Source organism: Talpa europaea (genome assembly GCF_964194135.1).
Source record: "Talpa europaea genome assembly, chromosome: 2".
Taxonomy (NCBI): Eukaryota; Metazoa; Chordata; class Mammalia; order Eulipotyphla; family Talpidae; genus Talpa; species Talpa europaea.
This window is the reverse complement of record NC_140068.1, coordinates 129,928,641-129,950,152: the sequence shown is the minus strand read 5'-3', so window position 1 is coordinate 129,950,152 and position 21,512 is coordinate 129,928,641. Positions and strand designations below refer to the sequence as shown.

Sequence of the window (21,512 nt, the reverse complement as noted above, 5' to 3'; positions counted from 1 at the left end):
CCATCTGGATCAGGACCATTAATATCTGACAATGTTATAGGACAGGGAGAGGGGCAGCCCAAGCCCCGCAAACCTGCCTATTCTAAATGGGTTCTGCCATCCACCGCATCAACACAAAACATAGGAGACTTTAATGAAAAGGAACTGTAATAAAACTAGGAAACAATACAGGTAAGGCAAAGAATCTAGTTTCTAAATCAAGCACCCAAATTTACCCATCCCCTCGTGGGTAAAAGTCCATCCAAATGGGATTGGCCCAGAGCAAGGCCCCAAGGCCTGCCACAAGTCTAAAGCATCTTCCAGTGGGGACCCACAGAAAAGGGTCACAAACAACCCGACAAGCCCGGAAGGAAAAGAGCAAAATCAACATCAAGATAAAAGCTGCCATTGTCACCTCCCCACGGGTCTCACCCACATCTGTGTCACCCAGTCCACGACCAAAAGACAAGTGCAGTTTCTTCACGTGTCTCTAGGCTCCATGCGCCTCCTCCAGGTCTCCTGGCTCCATCCTGCTTCCTTCCTCAATCTCTTCTGCAGCTTCTCCTCTTCCTGCTCAGCTCCACCCTCCCTTGGGTGGGGCAGGGAACCTCCCCCTTTCCTGGGGACCACCCTGTTACAACAAGACAGAACAAGGAACAGTGTGGGCTGACAGAGCAGCAGGAACAGGCCCTGAAGGGCTGGGAGAGGCAGTGAGGGGGTGAGTGTCCTTCCTGCAGGGTGTCCAGGATCTCCTAGTGTTATCCAGGGACACCTGCCCTGTGCTCTGTACCCCCCTCTTTTCCCTCTCCACTTGGAACAAAAGGACGCATTAATGGGGAGACCTGTGTCCTCCTGGGGCAGTTTTGAGTCCCAGTCACTTCCTGCTCCCCTCCCCATGAGGTGGGTGGATTTAGGGGCTGCACTGTGCTGAGAGCTGGGGTGGGGGTGGGGTACATCCTGGAGCTGCAGCCCCGCCCCCCAGGAAGTCTGGCTGGTCATCTACCCTGGGGAGAGGGGGCGGGGTCGTGGTAGTGCCAGAAAAGCATGGAGCTGATTCTCTATGACCTGAGCAAACCTGTAAAGAAAAGCCCTGGAGCCCTCAGTGGCTTTCTCAGGCTTTTATTGATCTTTTACATGCAGAGAGGCAACCAGGTACACAGCAGACAGGGGTGCTGGGGTGCCAGGAGCTGGCACTCTTTACTGGGCTCTCTGGCAGTTGTCCCTCTCCTGTGTTCTCTGCTTTTCTCAGCCAATATAAATACTGCAGCCCTGGCCCACAGAAGTAAACAAGCAACTGAATATAACAATGTAACAAAATGCAGGCTTCCATCAGGCATGCGATGATAATGGCGGGAGGGCAGAAAAACCTGACAATCATTTACCCTGCAGGGTGGGTAACTTTCAGTGTTTTGTTGGGAAACTGTTATCTCACTGTAACAGGATGGTCTCCAAGAAAGGAGGAGCTTCCAGGTTTCCTGCCCCACCCAAAAGGAGGGTGGAGCTGAGCTGGGAGAGAAGAAGCTGCAGAGGAGACTGAGGAAGGAACGAAGCAGGATGGAGCCAGAGGAGACCTGGAGGAGGCACATGGAGCGGAGAGACATGTGAAGAAACTGCGCTTCCTTTTGGTCGTGGACTGGGTGACACAGATGTGGATGAGAGACCCGTGCGGAGGTGACAATGGCAGCTTATCCCTTTATTGTGATTTTGCTCTTTTCCTCCCATACTTGTCTGGTTGTTTCTGATCCTTTTCTGTGGGTCCCCACTGGAGGATGCTTTAGACTTGTGGCAGGCATTGGGGCCTTGCTCGGAGCCAATCCCATTGGGGTAGACTTTTACCCACGAGGGGATGGATAACTTTGGGTGCTTGATTTATAAACTATATTCTTTGTCTTTTCTGTATTGTTCCCTAATTGTATTAAATTTACTTTTCATTAAAGTCTCATATGTTTTGTTTTGATGGGGCAGATGGCAGAACCTATTTAGAGCAGGCAGGTTTGCGGGGTCAGGGTGCCCGTCTCCCTGCCCTGTAACACCATCTTCCCTTCCCCTCTGGCGCTCCTCTGGTGTGTTCTTTCACACTCAGAGTGTGCTCTGCCTTTATGAGGCAGATGGCAGAAGCCATTTGGAGCATACAGATTTGGGTGTCCCAGGGTGCCCCTCATTCTGCCTAACTGATTGAGGTTGTTTTCTCTGATCAGGACTCATTTCACTTCTCTACTGCTCTGCCTCCACTGGATCCTCACCCAGAGACAGGAATCCGCCAGGAGGAGGACTAAGCCCTCAGTGGGGATCTGACCAGGTTCCTGCTGTTTGAGGCAGGACCTTGTCTTCGGCCCTGGCAGGTCAGGGCTGGGGAGGGACTGACCTTCAGGTGAACTAAAGAAGCAGACAGAGCAGAATAGAACAGGGGCCTGTGGGGGGGACCCCAACTCCTTGGGGACAATATTGTGTGTCCTGATGCTTCTCCATGACACCTGCTCACACTGAGGGGGACAGGACCACAAGCAGGCGCTGGCCTGTCCTTCATGGGGGGCCTGGGTCTGGGCCTCTGACCTGGGAAGTCACTGGGTGATGAGGAGGGTAGAGCAGTTTGCACCCGGGACCAGGTGCTGGGAATGGAGGGGTCCAGTGTTTTGAGCAGAGTGGGTCTGGTGTGTGGGTTCCACAGGGTGGGAAGGGAAGGGAGGATGTTTTTTCCAATGAACCTCTTAGTCTCTGGCAGCGCAGAGGCTCAGCAGCCCTGGGAGGAGCCAGGTCTGTCCTTGGTCTCAGGGCCTAAGGAGTCACCAGGAAGGGCCCTGCTCCTGTTGGTGGGGGTCCCTGGGCCCTTCTCCCCCCTGAGCCCAGAGTCCTGGCTGCCCTGCTCCTTTGTGTGGGCCTGGCTGCCTCTTGCCCTGTCTCTCCCCAGCCCTGAGGAGATGGCGCCTGCTCCTGTCCCAGCTCTGTTCTCTGCCTCCTCCCCTCCCTGCTGCTCCTCCTCCAGCTGCTCCCCGGGGTCCAAACATGAGTGTGATGAGCAAAGGGCATGATGGCTGAGAGTAGGATCTCTATGAACCCATGCAGAAGTGTGAAGGAGTCCTCGAGCTCTCAGTGGCTCATCCCAAACCTGGCATTTATCCTAAAGACAGGCCTCCTAAGACATTCAGGCACCCTAGCTCAGAACGCCCCACCCACTGCCTTCTCAAAACAGGACCATGCCTTGAGAACATCTTATTGACAAGGTAAAGGAAGGCTAAGGCTTAGGGTCAGGCAAAACTTTATTCTTTGCTCCCTCTAAGGAGCCATGTGGAATGGGGGATGGTGAGAACCTGAGCTTTAAGGAAAACCCGGCGTTTGGGGATGACCTGACAGTTTGACTTATAAGTTATGGTTTCCAATAGAGAACATTGAACTTAAAATAGTGTTCATAAGTTTGTTTAATCGCCACTGGGTGGTAAAAACATCCATCGTGAGGTTGAAAAACGACGCCTCTGGTGTGTTTCAGTCCCTAAACTGATGTTTGCAGGAAGTTTGCCTTTTCTTTCTTCTGGATTGTAGAATCAAGTGCCAGGTATCAACTTTCATTCCATTTTTTTCCCAGTGGGAAATTTTCTTCAATTCTCAAGTCAGGATTTACTGATATTTGAAGCTGCTGTCACCTGATGATTTTGGAACTGATTTTCCCAACCTTCTTCATTCCAGTACACATTTCAAAATCCTTCATACTTAGAATCTTCACCCTGAAGATTTCCTCTGTGAGGGCTGTGATAACTGACTCTTTGAAATAGAAAGTTGCGGGCCTCCCTGGTGGTGCAGCGGGCGGAGCACTGCGCTGTGAAGCTGTCCGCAGCCTCTGCAGTGTGGGTTCGATTCCCGGCCGCCCAGGGAGAAACCCACGTGGCACGGCACACCTCTCCTGCCTCTCCCGCTGCTCCCCTCAGCAGTGTCTTCTGTCTGTCTGCCTGTTCTGCTCCCCACTCTGTCTCTGGTGATTTCTTTCACCCTCCCAAGCCTCTGACTATACTCCAGTTCTTATATAAATAAATAAATCTTTAAAAAGAAATAGAAAGTTGCCTATATTTTCCAAAATTCAAATCATAATTCATAAAAGGGCTTCAATCACTTCCCCCACCTCTCAAAAACACTGTCTCAATTCCTTCCCACTGCACGGTCTGGTTAGGAACTGAACCAAACTATATTAAGGACAATTATAAATGAAAGACTTGAAACAGTGGATCAGAGGGAGGGATAGTGACGGAAAGAAAATTCTGAATAAACGGCATCATTCCTCATAGGGCCCAAATCAGCCTTTGAAACACATAAGCCAATTTAATTCCTGTTGTTATCTCTCACAAGTGAGAATTTTGAGGCAATACCAAATGCCTGAGAGTTTAGGACATTTTTTTTTTCTTTTTCTCCAAGTGGGAGTTGGAGTTATGTGATTTCAGCAAGGTTGGAGGATGGTGTGTGAGGAGAGCAAGAGGTTCCACTGGAGCTCAGATTGAAGTCCAGCCCTTGCTACGCAACTAGTGGGCTCTGTTCATGCCTTGACACTTCTTTTGACAAGGTAAAACTTCTATTTACTTCTATAGGGAAGGGTTTGCTTTCTGGTTTCAGGAAAAAAGATTTTTATGTGTAGATGTCTAAAGTGAGAAATCCCACCTTGTCTCATTATTTGTACTCCCATTTTTACTGTGTTTCTCTAATTATATTATGTAAATATCACACATTCATTGTGAACAACTCAAACCATTTATAAAATATGAAACTTCTGAAATATAAAAATGTAATAAAAAAATCTTGTCATCTTACCATAATAATAAACATTAATATTTTGGTGACATTTTTGCATGCATCACTTTACATATCTATGTGTTTTTAATAAACAGCATTTAGCATAAATGATAATTTTCCTGTGGATACCATTCTACACCCATCTCAGCAGCTTAATCCCCATCTCCATTTTCCCCAAGTAACACACATATCTTAGCCAGAAAAAAAACTTGAGATTTTGCATGCGAATAGTTTATTTGGGTTCATTACCATGGGAACAGGAAACATAAAGCAGGGAGTGGAAGAAAAGTTGATACCAGGGAGCTTTACTGACCTGGGTACTGCCATGGGCAACTGGGGTTCAATCTCCCTGACAAATAAGGTGCAACTGGACTAAGGTGGTGGAAGTTGATACCTGCATGAAACTGGTTACTATGAAACAATAAACTATAGCAGTAAAAAGGTGAACTGAAGGGATAGAAGACATGAGGACTGAGAAATGTCCAATACAGTCTACTCCTTACACCACTCAGATCTTTTCATGGGCTCTGTGGAGTCCAGTCAGTCACAGGGTCTTTGATGTGGTGGCCAGTGACAAGCTCTACAAAAGATCAGTTAATGGGCCAAGCCTCCACAGATGCATGTGGTCACAACACCATTATCAATGTGCTTTGTCTCTTTCCCACACAGCCATTCCAGATTCCCCTCCCCCTGGAGCAAACCTACATTCTTCATCCCTGCAGAGTGGGAGGCTGAGTCCCTCACCCCCATCAGGACATGGTTGCTGCATGGCCCGTTTGTATTTCTACTTGGCAAGAAGCCCCAGTTCTCCAGAGTTTCTACACGTGCTCCTTTCTTATTACATTGTGCAGCAGCAACCCTAGCTCCTCATAGTAATCAGGGTCAGTTTTTCTGAAAACAATAACAATAGAGTTCATTGTGGCTCACTGGCTCAAGGAATATAAATGCTTAGGCAGTAGATATAACATCAAATCTAGCAGAACCTTGCTGGTACAAATATGCCTCCCAACGTCCCACCTCACGTCCCTGGAGAGCCTCTAAACTAATAGGGTGAAGGTGTGGGGTGAGAAGTATAAATTCCTCCAGTGCATCATTAGGAGTAATGGTGAGAGTGGCTGATCCTTCTTCACCTCTTAGTTGCAGGATCCATGCTTTCTCAATATTGGAACACAGATTATATTATTGGCCATTACTCAATGTGTATAACACATGTTGAAAGCTGCCTTCCACCATCTCAGAGTGTTTTGCCCAAGATAAAATGTTAAAAGTTTTTAATGTCTCTCCTCCTTCAATTATGCTGTCAACTTCCAAGTGACATGCTGTGTGGTAGAATCAGTGATTCCTGCAGACATGCTGCCAATGTCATACTTATTTCACCATAAAATGTGCCCCTTATCAGAGGCAATGTTATATAGGCTCTATGCTGGTGAATCAGGCAATCTGTTGGCTCTTAAAAGGAGATGCTGGCAGTCAGGGAAGGGAATCTTACATCCAGAATGGATGTCAATTCTTGAGAACACATCACTCTTCATAACAGGGTAAACTGAGTGAAGAAATCCACCTGTTACCATGTAGCTGTCTGGTCTACTTAAGTGATGTTATCACAGCAAGAGCTTGACTGTGATTTCTTTGACTGGAAATCTGGGCATTCGTGAGTGACAGTGACTGTGAATCTCCCATGATGAGAAGAAACTCATGCTACTGGACTCATGTATGATCAAATCGCCCTTGATCTCGATTTCTATGACTTTCAGGGACTGTTGAATAAGCCCTGGGGTGACCAACGAGAGAGGCTGAGTGTTATCCACACAAAGGGGACATGATCTGTGGTAGGTGCTCTCTGAGGTGAGAACTAACATGAGACACAAAGGTCTTAAACCCTGTGTCCACTCCCATGGATAAAAATGCCTCATTTCCTAACTTCCTTTGACGTTCATCTTCTCATCTTGCTCCTTCTCAGCACTGAATCATTCAGAAAGTCACAAGCCACTGCCAGGAGTCTATTTTATAGCCGTAACGGAGGGAGGTCAACATTGCCACCATTCAAATTAAGTCATCAGGGCACTGCCTGCAGCTCTTGCCACTCCTTGCTGTCTCATTGGGCGCTCCTGGGTGAGGCTATTTAATGAAATTGTAGCCCTGGATATCCCATTACATCTCTAATCTTAATATCTTCCTCCTAAAACATATGTTCTTATAAATGGATGTCCTAACATGGACTGATATAGACATTAATAATGATTTCTTGATTATACTTACGTAATGACCTATGGCTGATTTGATAGATATTGCTCATTTACAAAACCCTACTGTTTAACTAAAATTCAATATCCCCAATTTTTTTTTTCTTTCTGCATAGAAGAAGTAGAGTATAGAGGTCCCCTGGCTGAAAAAGGAGAAGTGACACTATGGAACAACAGGCCCAGGTCCACGGGCCTGCAGGCAGGCTTCGGTGCTTCACCTGGGGCACAGGGGCTGGTTGGCCCTGTGCTGGCAGGCACAGCAATACTGGGCACTTAGAGCAAGGCACTCTGTGACTTGCCTGGTTGCAAGGTGGCTGCGGGCCGAGGGTGTGGCTTGGACCCTCAGGCTTTCCAAAGCCATCAGACAACCTGAGCCTTCCTGAAGGTGACTCAGTTGCCACCATAAGGAGGAGGGGTCAGACCTCCTCTGCCCTGTGGTGGATCCAGTTCCAAAGCTCCCAAGGCGGCTGCCCTGCCCCAGCAGCACGCTCACATAGGGGGATGGGGGCTGCACCCCCAGCATGAATTTCGAAGGCTCCCTGACGGCCTGCTCCCTGACAGCGGCACAAGCGGCCTATCAGCTCAACACCCTGCGTGACCATCTGCCCTGCAGGTCCTCGAGCCTAGAGACTTCCACAGCCAGAGAACATCCACCTAGGTGGAAGGCCCGGGTAAGACAAGTCTCAGTGGCTGTCTTCAGTCGGAGGTACTTTGGGAACCTGGGGTTGGCTTGCCTGTATGAACTTAAGTGTGTGTGTGACCAATAAAGGAATAAAATTCTCTCTGAGAGCCAAATTCTGACTGAAGCTTATCTATCACCCTCGCGGCAGATGCCTTCTCTCAAACCTCGGTCCCTTGGAGCTTAGGCCAGATATGTGCCCTAAGCGTCTCATCTTTTACTGCAGCGCTGCGTGGCCTCAATACCAATTGGACAATGGCTCCCACGGGCCGAGCATGGCGCTTTTGACTTCTCGATCCTTACAGACCTAAAGAGTTCTGTCACCGCAATGGAAAATGGTCAGAGATCCCTTAGGGCCAGGCTGTCTTTCTCTTGTGCTCCGGTGCCCCCCTCCAGCCCCTCCCTCCTGAAAACCTGCCACACTCTCCAAGTCTTGAGACTCCTCTCACTCTCCCCCTCTCTGGACCCTCTTCAACATTTTCTGATCCTCTAAATTCTCAGTCTTCACCTCCTCCAGCTCCCCAATCGGGCCTCCCCTCTTTTTTTTCACCTCCTAGCCACCAGACCCGTTCTGGGTGGTCCTCTTCTGGGTCCCCTCAGGGAAGTGGCGGGAGTGAAGGAGGAATTAGGGTCCATGGTCCTTCCTCTCTGTCTGGTCTCTCCCAGACTGAAAAGCTTCTTGGCTCTTTCACTAACAATCCCACCACCTACACCAAAGAGTTTCCTTGTCTTACCCAAGCCTGTGACCTTACTTGTCATGATTACATGTGATCCTCTCTTCCACCCTGACCTCTGACAAAAGGGAACAGGTTTTTAGGTCTGCCCAAGACCATGCAGATCAGGTCCCTGTGACTGACACAACCATGGCCCCAGGCTCTGCAGCAGTTCCCAGCCCAGAGCTGGGGTGGGGCTCCCAGACTGACACAGGCAGGGCCCCCGGGGCAGGACTCACCAAGACCATTTTATTACCTGTCTCCTAGCTGGTCTCCAAGCAGCTGTGCACAAAAGTGTAAATTTTGCTAAGCTCAGGGAGATCACCCAGTCTGCCTCAGAAAACCCTGCTGCCTTCCTTAGCCGCCTGACGGAGGCGTTCCAGCGCCATACCAGGCTTGACCCTGACTCAAATGGAGGCTCAACAGTTCTGGCTACCCATTTTATATCTCAGTCAGCTCCTGACATTAATAGAAGCTTAAGAAGTTTGAGAGGACTCCCCTGATGGCGCAGATGGCAAAGCGCCGCGGTGTGAGTCTCTCCGAGGCCTCTGCAGTGCCGGTTCCATGCCGGCCGGCCAGCGAGGGTCCCACATGGCACAGCAGACCTCTCCTGCCTCGCCCGCTACTCCCTTCAGCAGTGTATTTCGTCAGTCTGCCTGTTCTGTTCCCCACTCTGTCTCTGGTGAATCCTCTCACCCTCCCACATATCTGGCCTGGACCCCTGTTCTAGTGTAAATGAATAAATAAACCTTTTTTTTTTTTTTTTTTAAAGAGGCTGAGGACTGTCCTCAAACCCCTATCCAGGATCTGCTGAATATGGCCTTGACAGTTTTTAAAAACCGGAAGGAACAGGACAGGGCAGAGAGGGAACCCCGTAGTCTCCAGAAGGCTGGGCTTCAAGCTCAGGCCCTGGTAGGGCCTTGAGACCACCAGGCCATGTTCCTTCAACCACCGCAGTGCCTGCCGCCCGACAGAGGACGACAAGGGGCCCCATGGCCCCCAACCGACCACCGCTGGGAGCCTGCTTCAAATGTGGTCGAGAAGGCCACTGGTCCAGACAATGCCCCAACACCTGCCAGGACCATGCCCCATCTGCAACGTCCAGGGTCACTGGAAAAGTGACTATCCCTCCATGCCTGGCTGCGGTGGACCAGTCCTTCCAGCCCCTGCAACTCTTGCCACCGGCGGTCTTCGGTTTGGCAGCTGAGGACTGAAGAGGCCCGGACTCATAGACCCTGATAAACTTCAAGGAGCCCAGGGTAACAGTCAAGGTAGCAGGTAAGTCCAACTCCTTTCTGGGCTCTCCTTTAATATGTTGCTGGCCTCCTTCTCTGCAGACCTTCTCTGCCACAATCTCAGCAACTCACTGCACAACTCCTCACCTTCCTGGGCTCAAAAGGATACCGTGTCTCCCCGTCCAAAGCCCAACTTTCAGTTCCCACAGCCGTCTATCTGGGTCTTCCACTAACTCCTTCCTCCAAACAGCTGACGGTGGACCACAAACAGGCCATCCGGGACCTTCCCTCCCCTGAATCGGCAGAACAAATCCTTTCCTTCCTTGGTTTGGTCGGATTCTTCCGTCACTGGATCCCTAATTTTGCTTTCCCAGCCAAGCCACTGTACGACACAGCAAAAGCCTCCCTCGAAGGACATCTCCAATCTCCCGGGGAGGTCTGCAGGGCCTTCCTTTTACTCACACATATCCTCCTTAGGGCACCTGTCCTTGGCCTTCCTGACCCATAAAAGCCTTTCCTCCTGTGCACAGACGCACATAGGGGTATGGCGGCAGGTGGCCTTTCCCAGCCTCTGGGCCCAGCCCTGTGTCCTGTCGCTTATCTCTCCAAGCAGATGGATCCCACCGTCAGGGGCTGGCAACCTTGCCTTAGAGCCCTGGGGGCGGCAGCTCTACTCACCTGGGAACCCCTCAAACTTACTCTGGGAGGACCTGTCCAAGCACATTCCTCGCACCACCTTCAGGCCCTCCTGTCTCCCGGCCCGCTCTCTACTCTCACTCCTGCCCGCTCATAGGACTTCCACGTGCTCTTTATCGAAAACCCTCTGGCGAGTCTCACTCAGTCAACTTCTCTCAACCCAGCCCCTCTTCTGTCTCTGGCCCCCCTTCTGCCGCTCATTCATGCCCTGAAATCCTGGGCGAAATGCAAACCTCCAGACTGGGTTTGGCCGACTCCCCTTTGTCAGATGCCTACTGGGCTCTGTCTGTAGACGGCAGCTCTTGCGAAGGTGCGCAAGGTCAGCGGAGGGCTGCCTAGGCCATGGTTACCCTCGATCAGGTCATCGAGGCAGGAAAGCCGCCCGGGGGAACCACCTCCCGAAAGGCAGAACTCAGAGCACTTACCGGGGCCGTGACCTTCAGCAACCATAAGAAAGTCACGATCTATACGGATTCAACATATGCCTTCCTTATGGCTCACAGTCCTGCTGCGATTTGGCAGGAAAGGGGGTTCCTCTCCACCCAGGGGTCCCCCATCATGAACGTTAAACTTGCCCTTAAGCTTCTAGTGGCCTTGCAGCTTCCAACTGAAGTCGCCATTATCCACTGTGAAGGACACCACACGGACAATTCTTATGTGACCACAGGGAATAACAAGGCTGATGCAGCACCAAGGGCTCCCACAACTCACTCTGCTGCAGATCCTGGTCCTATTCTCTCTCTATCTGTCCCCTCCATCACTCCGACTTAGAACCTAATGAACGCCAAATCCTGAGTCTGCTCTTCCACCCCTCCTTGAATGCATAAGTCAGGCAGCTGTGTTCCCATCGTCAAACCGGTGCTCCTGGATCACCTCAAGGGGGAATTCACCAACCTCCTTCTTCTGCAGCTCACCAGTTGCGTGGACACTTACCCGGACAGGATAGGCAGGTTGATTTTACTCACCTCCCTACTCACAAAAAAGTAAAATATCTGCTCACAACGGTTGATACAATAACAGGTTGGGTCAAGCCCTTCCCCGCAGCTAGAGAAACGGCTCAGGGGGTAACCGAGGCCCTTCTTAACCACATTATCCCATGCGTTGGCCTCCCCACATCTGTCCTATCTGACAATGGTCCAGCTTTTATCTCAAAGATTACTCAGCAGGTCTCCACAGCTCTGGGTATCACCTGGAAGCTTCACATTCCCCACCACCCGCAATCCTCAGGGAAGGTGGAGCGCGCCAATGGGCTAATCAAGGGTCACCTGACTAAACTCTCCTGAGAGCTCTGCAACTGCTCCGGGAACATGAAGACCTGCACTTACCCAGTCCTGCCTTGAATCTCGACCTCCTCAGCTGACCTTCCCCACCACTGCATCCGGGAGACCAAGTCCTGCTCAAATTGCTTCAGCCAAAGCCACAGCAGCCTCCATGGACTGGTCACACACAGTCATTCTCACCAAGCCTGCAGCGATAACACTTCTGGGAGACCCCTCCTGGTACCATCTCTCTCGGGTCATCTCTCTCAGAAGACAAACAGTATGCATGTTGTAACCTGGGTCCTACTAGGATGCGCATTTCTTGTCAAAATCTCCCTGAGCCCAGTGTCCTGTGTGTGGAAATACAAAGTTAGGGAGACCTTTGTCTCAGGATCCATGGAGACTACCCACTTGGTGGGTACCGTGGAGTGCCCACAGGCCGGATGCACAGCACCTATCACTCTCACCCTAACTCTTTCCTTGATTACCAACCCTATGAACTCCTTGCTTCTTTTACCATCAAACCTTAGATTACTGTAAGAATTCCTACAAAGAATATGGGAGGTGCCCTTATCTGTCATGTACAGTGTACCTTCCAGACAAAGGTCAAATGTTCACTCTGGTGAAGACATGGAAAGGGAAATTGGGGGCTCCAATTCCCCGCTGACATGGTTTCAAAATCCTATAGTGTCATGGCTCCTCCCACTCTTGGGGCCAATACTAATGATGACTTTACTTTTTTTTTTCTTTTTGCTCCTTGCCTCCTGAATTTCACACAGGCTCACATTCAGGAAATGTCTCCTACCACCTTTAACCAACTCCTTCTCCACCCACGTTATCGCATCCCTGCAGAAGACCCTCATAACCAGGCCTGAGCCACCCCCTTGGCTCTCTGCCAGACCAGAGAGCAGTGACGAGGGAGCAGCACCTAGAGAAGGGGTTCTCATAAACGGGCTGGCCCAGGACAAAGAGGAGCGGCGAATGTGCGTGGAGGGGCAAGGGGTGGGATGTAGTTCCCTCACAATCCCTGGGAACCATCCTTATGTCACATCAAGAGCTGGGTGCTTGATTTGTTGCCCCAGCCCCCCAGGACTAACCCCCTTTCAGGTTTCTCTTGTGGCTGCAGATTACCAACTTGAAGGGGACCCAAGACCATGGGACCCGACCCTGGGAGAGGGTTCAGGCTCGCTTGCTCTGTACTGTACCCCACTTTTAAACACTGAGCCCCTACAAAGCCTACGCTTCCCTAGTAAACTAGAAACGCTGGCAACTGCTCTGGGAGACACTGGGAAGAATTGTTTAGTTTGGTTTTCTGCGGGGTTTCTACTTCTCCACGGAGACTTTCCAATTTTTGTCTGACTCCTCCATCTCACATTCTAATTCCTTATGACCCTGGGGCCAGAGTGCCCCCAATCAGTGCTCTTTGGAGTGATCTGTTTATCCTCTGTGGATCAGATCCCAGCAAACTGACCTTCCCAGTTGGGAATCTTCCCCCAGTCGTCTCAACATGGGTTGCTCAGCTCGCCACAGGATAAACAGGCGACTGAAGCATCAATTCTGCTTGAGTCTCCTGAGAAAAAAAAGCCTTCTGTGTTAATGCACGTATGCAGACATATGTGAGATTGTAACAGATTGCTCTGAAATGGGCCTGGCTGTGCCCCTGGCTGTCCCCTAACTGCCTCCTGCCATCAGCATCCACTGGTGCAGGAGCTTGAGCAGCGCTGCCGGCTGGCAGCTACTGAGTCATGGCATCCCAGAAGTGCGAGTCTGAAGACTGAGTGAAAATTCCTAAACATTTTTTCTTTAAACCAAGTTATCAGTCCATTTCTTCTGTCATTGGGAGGATGGGACGGGGGGACTACTCACAGCACCTGGTGGAGATGTTGGTGGCATGACGTCAGATGGCAAATCTAACTTGTAAAGTGGGGTGTGAGTACAGGGGCTTGCCGTTCTCGTGAGCCTCAACTCTCTTTTTCCTCTCCGCAGTTGAGAGACTGCCAAAGGAAAAACATCTTGGGGTCTCCTGCAAGAGACCACTGGAAGTGGTTGTAAGTCATCTGAAGATGTAAGTCTTGCTCAGCCAGGCTGGGAGAGGGGTGCTCCAGGGGCAGCTCAGTGAGAGGTGGAGAGCATGAAAGAAGTGGGTAAGAACCCTGGGTCTGAGTGCGGCCTCTCCGTAGCTCTGCTGGGGATCTGATTTGGGGCGACACTGTTTAAGCTCTTTGTCCACCTGTGAGTCAGGGTGCTACAGCTCTACTTAAATCTAGGCAGCATCCATGAGATGATTGTGCGTTCATCCCTTCGTGCGGGTCCTTGTGCGCAGTGAGCCTTCAGTACAGGGCATCGCTATGGACTTCTTGCTCTGGCAATTTCCCTCATCCCCAGCCTCAAGGGGAAGCCAGGCATTGAGATCACCCTCTCCCTTTAGGGCGGCACAGATGAGCCCCGGGTGCTTGGGTTTAGGCAACCACTAAAGTGGAGTCTGTCTTTGCCACCTGCTTGCTGGGTGATCACAGGGAAAATCACATTCTTCCCAGGTCTCAGTTTCCTCACCTGGAAAAGGATACTTCTGGGGGGCCTCCCCGGTGGCACAGCAGTTGAGCTCTGGGTTGCGAAGCTGCCCGCTGCCTCTGAGGCGCCGGTTTGATCCCCGGCTGTTCCCCGGTCACCAGAGGAGGGTCCCACATGGTGCACAGACCTCTCCTGCTGCCCGCTGCTCCCCTCAGCAGTGTACTTCGGTCCTTCTGCCTGCTCTGCTCCCCGCTCTGGCTCTGGTGAATTCTCTCACCCTCCCGCGCTTCTGACTGTACCCAGTGCTTGTATAAACAAAACAAACAAACAAATAAATAAATAAATAAAACATGCCTCTATAAAAAAAAATGATATTGCTGGGCCAGATCAGTGTCTTCCAGACTGATTTGGTAGCTTTGATCATCTCTTGGTTCACGTTGCTTTCTGCCTCAGGCGAGGCGGAGAGTGGCCGTTTGGAAAGATGGCGCAGGCCGTGGTATGGATCCGTCACCCATGTCTCCAGCATCCATCATCCAGAGCTGCTCTCTCTTTCCTTCTCTGGCCTTCTTGTCTTCTCTAAGTCACTTTTCTCTTCCTCCCCTTGCCCTTGTTTTTCCCTTTTCACTTCCTGTAGATTCAGGATATTCTGCAGGTGCTGTGTCCGACCTTAACCGCTCCAATGGGGTAGCACTGCCCCCATTGGACAAGAGGAAGGTGAGGCTGTGCCGAGACCCCCTCTCTGGCTTGCCCTCTCCCAGCGTGCATGCCCGAGGCTTGTCTGGTTGGGGTACTTGGCCTATGGCTGATTTTATGTTGCCATCATTAACCCTCATTATGTCCATGTCTGCTATTTCACCTGCTTGGTTGATTGTTGTTTTCCTTCCCACACATCTTTATCATCTTAGACAAGATAAAATACACTGTGAAGGGTAACAGATATTTTGGGAAGAGCTTCCAGAGCAGGAGTGTGAGATTTGGGCCTTCCAACCCTTCAGGGTGAATGCTCAGGGGCCCGTCCTACTGGGAGAGTGTCAATAACCCCCCCCCCCCACACACACACACACAGGGCTTGCCCTCTGGGCATGTCCCCCAAAGACCAACAGTGCACATAGTGGTTGATTTTTCAAAGTGATGAATTCATTTTAGCTTGGGAGTGGGAAATGCAGGCTTAGGAGAAAGGGGGCTTTTGTTACAGGTGCAAGGATTAAGGTGAGTTTTGTAGCAGAACTGCAAAGTACCTGAGGTTAACCAGAGATGAGTAAATGGGACATTCTGCCACCTTGTCTTTTAAAAATCAACTGGACACTTACCCATCTCCCATGGACCCTTGGCAGCAGACCCTTTGCTAGGCGGCAAGGTGGGATGTGGCAACTGAGGGAGCAGTTGGCTCTGAAAGGTCTGGAGGCTGGAGAGGGTGGCCTTTGAGACTGATCTGTAGAGGTGGGCTGTGTTCATCCACGTGGAGAGCGGGTGACGTGGGAGTCCCGGGCAGAGGGTGGGTGCAGGAAGTGATCAGGATTCGGAGGCCAGAGAGCACTTGGCAAGAAGGTAAGGTGCCTGGGGTGCCCTGGGCTAGGGGATGACCTCGTCATGATGTGGGAGGGGACACCGAGCTCTGGGTCTCCAGCTGCATTGGGTGGTGTCTCATTGTTTCTTCTGTCTATCCAGGTACATCAGAACATGGAGGTGACTGGCTCACTCCAAACAGAGCAGCACACCAACAGCGAGCTGGCCACGAAACTTGGCCAGCTGCGGGAGAAGCTGGCAGAGCTGAAGGAGCTGGTAAGTCCTGCGCCAGCTTGGACGGGCTTGGAGGCCTCTGGGAGGGAGGTCCTTAGGCCAGAACAGAGGTAGCTCCAACTCAGGACTGGGGGGCACTGATGACCCTGCAGTCCTGCCAGGTCTGTGACCACCTGTGCCCTAGGCTCTGACATGAAGTGGTGGGTTCCTCGGGACTGCAGGTCACCTCCCTGCTGGAGGCATGAGCCAGTAGGGGAGAGACGAGGAGACGTGGAGACATCCTGGTTCCAGACTTGGCTCTGGGTCGCGCTTCAATGAACAGGGCTGAGCCTCAGCATCCTTCACTTCAGAGAGCAGTAGAAAGCAGTTCTGTTGTGGTGAAAGGAAGGGGTCTGGGCAGGTGGCAAAGTCCCACAGTGCCTGCCTCAGGAAGAGAGGTCAGTGCCTGTCCCCCCCATCTGTGGCGCAGATCTGGGAGGTGCCTCGGTGGCGGGAGCCAGCAGCAGCGGTGGTCTCCACTCTGCTGCTCCACCACAAGTCCCTTGAGGCAGTTGCTCCTCAGAGCTGCCTTTTTCTGCAAGCTTCCTGAGTTATGGGCAGGACCAATCAGGTGCAAGCTATGGGCTGATTGGTACTAAGTGGCCCAGTCAGTCAAGGATGAAAAATGGTGCAGGGCTTCCCTGGTGGACTAGGGGTTAAGTCTCGGCACCATTACAGCTGATGTCTGAGTTTGATCCCTGGCTGGGATCTGACCCACAGGGCGCAGCAGACCTCTCCTGCCTTGCCAGCTGCTCCCCTCAGCAGTGTGTTTCAGTCAGTCTGCCCGTTCTGCTCACTCTGCACCTCTGGCCAATACCCCAGTTCTTCTGCACAAAAAAAGAAAAATGGTCCAATCAGACTTGATGTTGGGACACCCTGAAGAGTGATATAAGCCAGGGTTAGAGGGAGCTGAGGGGCTCTGTTCCAACCTCCAAAGAAAGAAGGGGAAGACTCTTTTCCTGGCCTCTGAAGAAAGGAGAACCAGAAGCTAAAAGAAGAAAAGCAGCATCCAGTAGCCAACCTCTGCAGGGGAAAGAGAGGATGAAGAACTCTGTCATTGACTGGGCCTCCAGTCAGTGTCTGACAACACCTGAAAGGAGCACCAAAGGCTCCAGGCCTCATGTCTGAAAGAGCTGTTTGTTGTTGGTGTTGTCTAGCAACTCACAAAGAGCTTTTAACCCTTCGTGTCTCTGACACCAGCTGGGATCCCAACTGAAAAGGGTAGTCACGGGGCATGAGGATGGGATGCCAGGATAGGCCGCAGTGGCACCTACCTGCCTGGGCTCTAAGACAGGAGGGCTGCCAAAAAGCCCCAAAGCCAAAACTAAAGGCTGAAGCAATACAGACCCCATACGATAGGGGCCTACAGGCTGGAGGCGATTGAAGGATAGTGCCCAGTAGGGGACTCATCACTGTGGTCCTCGACCGTGTGCACAGTTGCAAGAGACTTCAGGCTCTGGAAACAACCACCTTGGTGGCCTCCACTGGTGGTGCAGTGGTTGAGTGTTGGGCTGCGAAGCTGCTTGCAGCCTCTACTGCCCGCAGCCTCTGCAGCGCTGGTTCAATCCCTGGCCACAGGTGAGGGTCCCACATGGCGCGACAGTCCTCTCCTGCTGCCCACTGGTCCCCTCAGCAATGTACTTCGGTCCTTCTGCCTGTTCTGCTCCCTGCTCTGGCTCTGGTGAATTTTCTCACCCTCCCGTGCTTCTGACTGTACCCAGTGCTTGTATAAATAAAATTAAAAAAAAAAAAAGTTCTGTTTGCAGAACTTCTAACCTCCTGGACCCCCCTGTGCAGAGTAAGCAGGTGTTCTAGGAGACTCTGGCTCCCTTTAGGGCGGCAGGTGCCAGCACACCCGCAGAAGATCTTACACTACTTCAAAGGAAACCTGCACCCCCCTGATCACTGCAGCACTTTTTACAGTAGCCGAACTGTAGAAGGGATGGTACATAGATAATAGGATACTACTCATCAAGAAACATAAACTCATGCCATCTGGGGCAACATGGATGGAGCTAATTGAAATAAGCCCAAAGGAGAAAGACAAATATATCACTTAGATATATGGATATAGAAAAATTAAACAAAGGGCTAGTTTAAGCTATCCCGTGAGTCTCCCAGGTGGTGCCTGACTACTGGCTCGGCTGCAGACCAGCCCAGACTTTCTGGCCTGGCAGCTGGATGGTGGACTGACCCTCTGTAGTTTGGCATCAAACTCATTTGATGACAAAGCCTGACTCCAGCTGACTGAATCCCCCATTGTGTCTTGTTTTACCTGCACCAACTACTGTTCCCCAGCCTCTGCTGTTTGCAGAGTCTGAGATGGATCTTGTACTTGATGCTGCATGTAATTTTTTGTTTGTTTGTTTTTAAGATTAATTTTTTATTTATTTATGCATACAAGAACTGGGGTATAGGCCAGAGGGGCAGAGGGTGAGAGGATTCACCAGACACAGAGTAGGGAGCGGAATAGGCCGATCCACTGAAATCCACTGCTGAGGGGAGGGGTGGGTGAGACAGGAGAGGTCTGCTGCCCCATGAGGGTTGCTCCCTGGCCAGGGATCAAACTCAGATCTAAGCAGTGATAGCATTCAGGCTTAAACCTTATGCCACCAGGGAGGCCCTGTTTTTATATTTTTTTATATCTTTTGATATTATTTAAAATAATAGAAGCACTCCTACTGCTCTACTTTCATAATAAACATGCTCCTTCCTCCCTGCCTTTGGCTCAGGTCGGGTTTACACGTGTCTTTGTCACCTTTACTCAGTGTCCATCTCTCATGACAGAGCAAGCTCTATGTCTCCAGGGTCCTCTCTCTGCTCCCCATTGTGTCTGCAGGGGAGGCAGCTTGGGGAGGCAGGAGCCAGCCAGGGAGAGGGATGCTGGGAAGTGAAGAGGAGGCAAAGGCAGAGAACACTAGGGAGATGCTTCCGGTTCACTGAGAAAAGCATTTCTCAAAGTGTGGTTGTGGAATCCTTGAAGTTACCCAGAGCCTGTCACAGGAGCCACGAGGTCAAAACTATTTTCAAAATGTCACTTAGATACATACCACTGACTTTTTCACTATTTTGCCATCTGCTGAGGTAAAACTTACTAAAAATGGATCTTATATTACTAACTGCAGTTATTCTTCACAAGTACTTACCTCAGAAACACAACTCCAAGCCAGTTTCATTTCAAAGTGTCTTGGTTGAAGCATTAAAAATTATCTTCATTATTCTATCATCCTCAAATCCACATTTTACAGCACCTGATGCGATGACATGCAAGTGCACACACAACACTCCTGCTGCGTTCCCAGCTATTATGTGCCAAGAAACATATTTGCATGAGATGAATTAGACTATTTTTCTTTTTTTTGTAGGCAATACCATCTTCACATGAAGGAATGAATGACAAAATCTGTGGCTATTTGATTTGGTTAATTAGCAGACATTGTCCTGAACTTGAGTGTGTGCTCCTTTGAGAAAATCAACTGACAAGGGCCTCCCCTGGTGGCACAGCAGTTGAGGGTTGGGCTGTGATCCTGGCCACTGGTGAGGGTCCCACATGGCAAGCAGACCTCTCTTGCTGCCCAGTGCTCTCCTCAGCAGTGTATTTCCTTGTTCTGCCTGTTCTGCTCCCCACTCTGGCCCTGGTGAATTCTCTCACCTTTCAGCTCTCTGACTGTACCCAGTTCTTGTGTAAATAAATAAATAAATCTTTAAAAAAAAAAAAAAGAAAATCAACTGGCAATTGATAACTGAGAGTAACTTCACCTTGACCAAATATAAGTGCTCAGAAAAAAACAGAATCATGAAAATTGTGTCCTATCACTTGCCAACTTCCAGTACTACTTTTACTTTTTGTATTTGTAGTGAAAAATAATTTTTTCATAGACTTCAACCAGAACCACAGTTAAATGCAGAAGGAAGCATGAAATTCCTACTGTCTTCTAATGAGACAGACAAGATAAACAACGAGACAGACAAGAAGACATCTGCAAACATAAAACACGTGAAAGATCCACTCTTCTCATTGCCCTGATTATTTTCAGAAATAAGTTATTTTTCTTAAGAACACTTTCTATTAACATGCATTGGATTATTACTATTATTCTAAATAAACAGCTACATGATCAAACTCAGCTTTATTCCCAGTGTGGTAAGTATGGGGAGCGATACCTCCTAAACAAGATTATACTTGGCGTCCTCCCTAATTTGTAAGACTGGACACAGATCCGGGAAGGAAGACTGAGAATCGCAGACCCAGTGCCTGGGTCATGGAGACAGGGTGAGGAAGCTTTGGGTGAGGAGAGGAGGGGCCAGAGCAAAGCCCCAGGGCCCTAGTCTGGTTCTCATAGTTCCAGGCCCCAGGGCTGTGTCTAGGGCAGGAAGGTTACTGTTGGGGACACCCCACTGCCCCCTTAGCCTCCCTTCTGTCTCCACCACCTGTGCTGGGCCCTGGACACTTGTGACTCCTCCCCAGTTCTCAGTCCCCAGTGCCTGGAGGTTCCCAGAGAACCAGTCAGCATCACTGCCTGCCCAGGTAAGTCTCCACCCACCAGCCTAGGGTCAGAAGCTCCCCAGACCCCAGCAGTGCTGGGCATGGGGCCCCCAACCTCCTCCTGCTGCTTCTCTCCAGGGCTCTGGCCCAGACAGACACCTGGGCTGGTGAGTGCAGGGTGGAGGGAAAAGGCTTCTGCAGAGGAAGCTGCTGCCTTAGGCCCCTCTGTCACCCCCGTGGCCCCCTCAGTCCTGGTCCCTTTCTGTCCCCCCACCTGCCTCCTCCTTTTGTCCCGAGTCTTGCCCCTTCTGGACCCGCTGCCCATGTTCAGTCTCTGGAGCTCCCTCCCTCCTGGACACTTTCTCCCCTGCCCCATCTCCCCGGGACTCAGGACCTGCCCTGGGAGGAGGGTCCACCCAGCTTCACCCCTCCCCGCCCCCAGGCTCCCCCTCTCTGAGGGTGTTAGCAATGGTGATGTCCCGCCCGGCCTCGGGGAGCCCCGGTGCATCGCGGGGGGCTACGTGGACGACCCGCAGTTCGGGGTTCGACAGCGACTCCCCGGGCCAGAGCGCGGAGCCGCGGGCCCCTGGGCGGGCGGGCGGGGCGGGAGGGTCGGGCGAGGAGACGCGGCTCCGCAGACACTCGGCGCGGAGGCTCCAAGCGCTCCCGGAGGCCCCGCGCGGCCGCCGCAGCCAGAGCCGGGCCGGGGAGCCGCGCGGGCCAGGGCGGGTCACCGCTCCCGCCCCACCCCCTGCCCCGAGTCTCGGGGCCCCGTGACCCCCGAGGCCGTGGCCCCTGCCAGGCCCCTTGACCAGGGAGGAGCCCGCGGGACTTTCACCCTTTAGTTTTTTTTTGTTTTTGTTTTTTTGTTTGTTTGTTTTTTAACCAAAGAGTAATGTGTTTATTTCACTTGAATTCTTAAAAATACTTTTTTTTGTCAGTTGTCACATAAAATGTCCTAATGTAAAAAATTTCATTGAAAAAGGAAAGCATGAAAAAACAGACCCAAAATGTTAAGATTTTACTTACAAAGCTTCTTCGTTGTACAGAAAGTAAAAACGCTGTTCCAACTTGGGCATAACCGGTGGTCACAGATGGGGATTCACCCACCACGGCTGTCCCCGCTGCAGCAAGTCTCACACGACAACCTAACACGCTT

General features: G+C 51.0%; 1 protein-coding gene and 1 pseudogene across 2 annotated transcripts in view; both read right to left on the bottom strand.

Annotated features, from left to right (window-relative positions):
- Nucleotides 1-21,512, bottom strand: part of LOC311188332 (class I histocompatibility antigen, Gogo-OKO alpha chain-like) — a 700,214-nt pseudogene that overhangs the window by 349,208 nt on the left and 329,494 nt on the right. The window lies entirely within an intron of this gene.
- The window catches only part of LOC311167673 (HLA class I histocompatibility antigen, A alpha chain-like), a gene marked incomplete at its 5' end in the record, with an annotated part of 30,032 nt that overhangs the window by 8,079 nt on the left and 441 nt on the right, over nt 1-21,512 (bottom strand). The gene's annotated exons all lie outside the window — the stretch shown is intronic.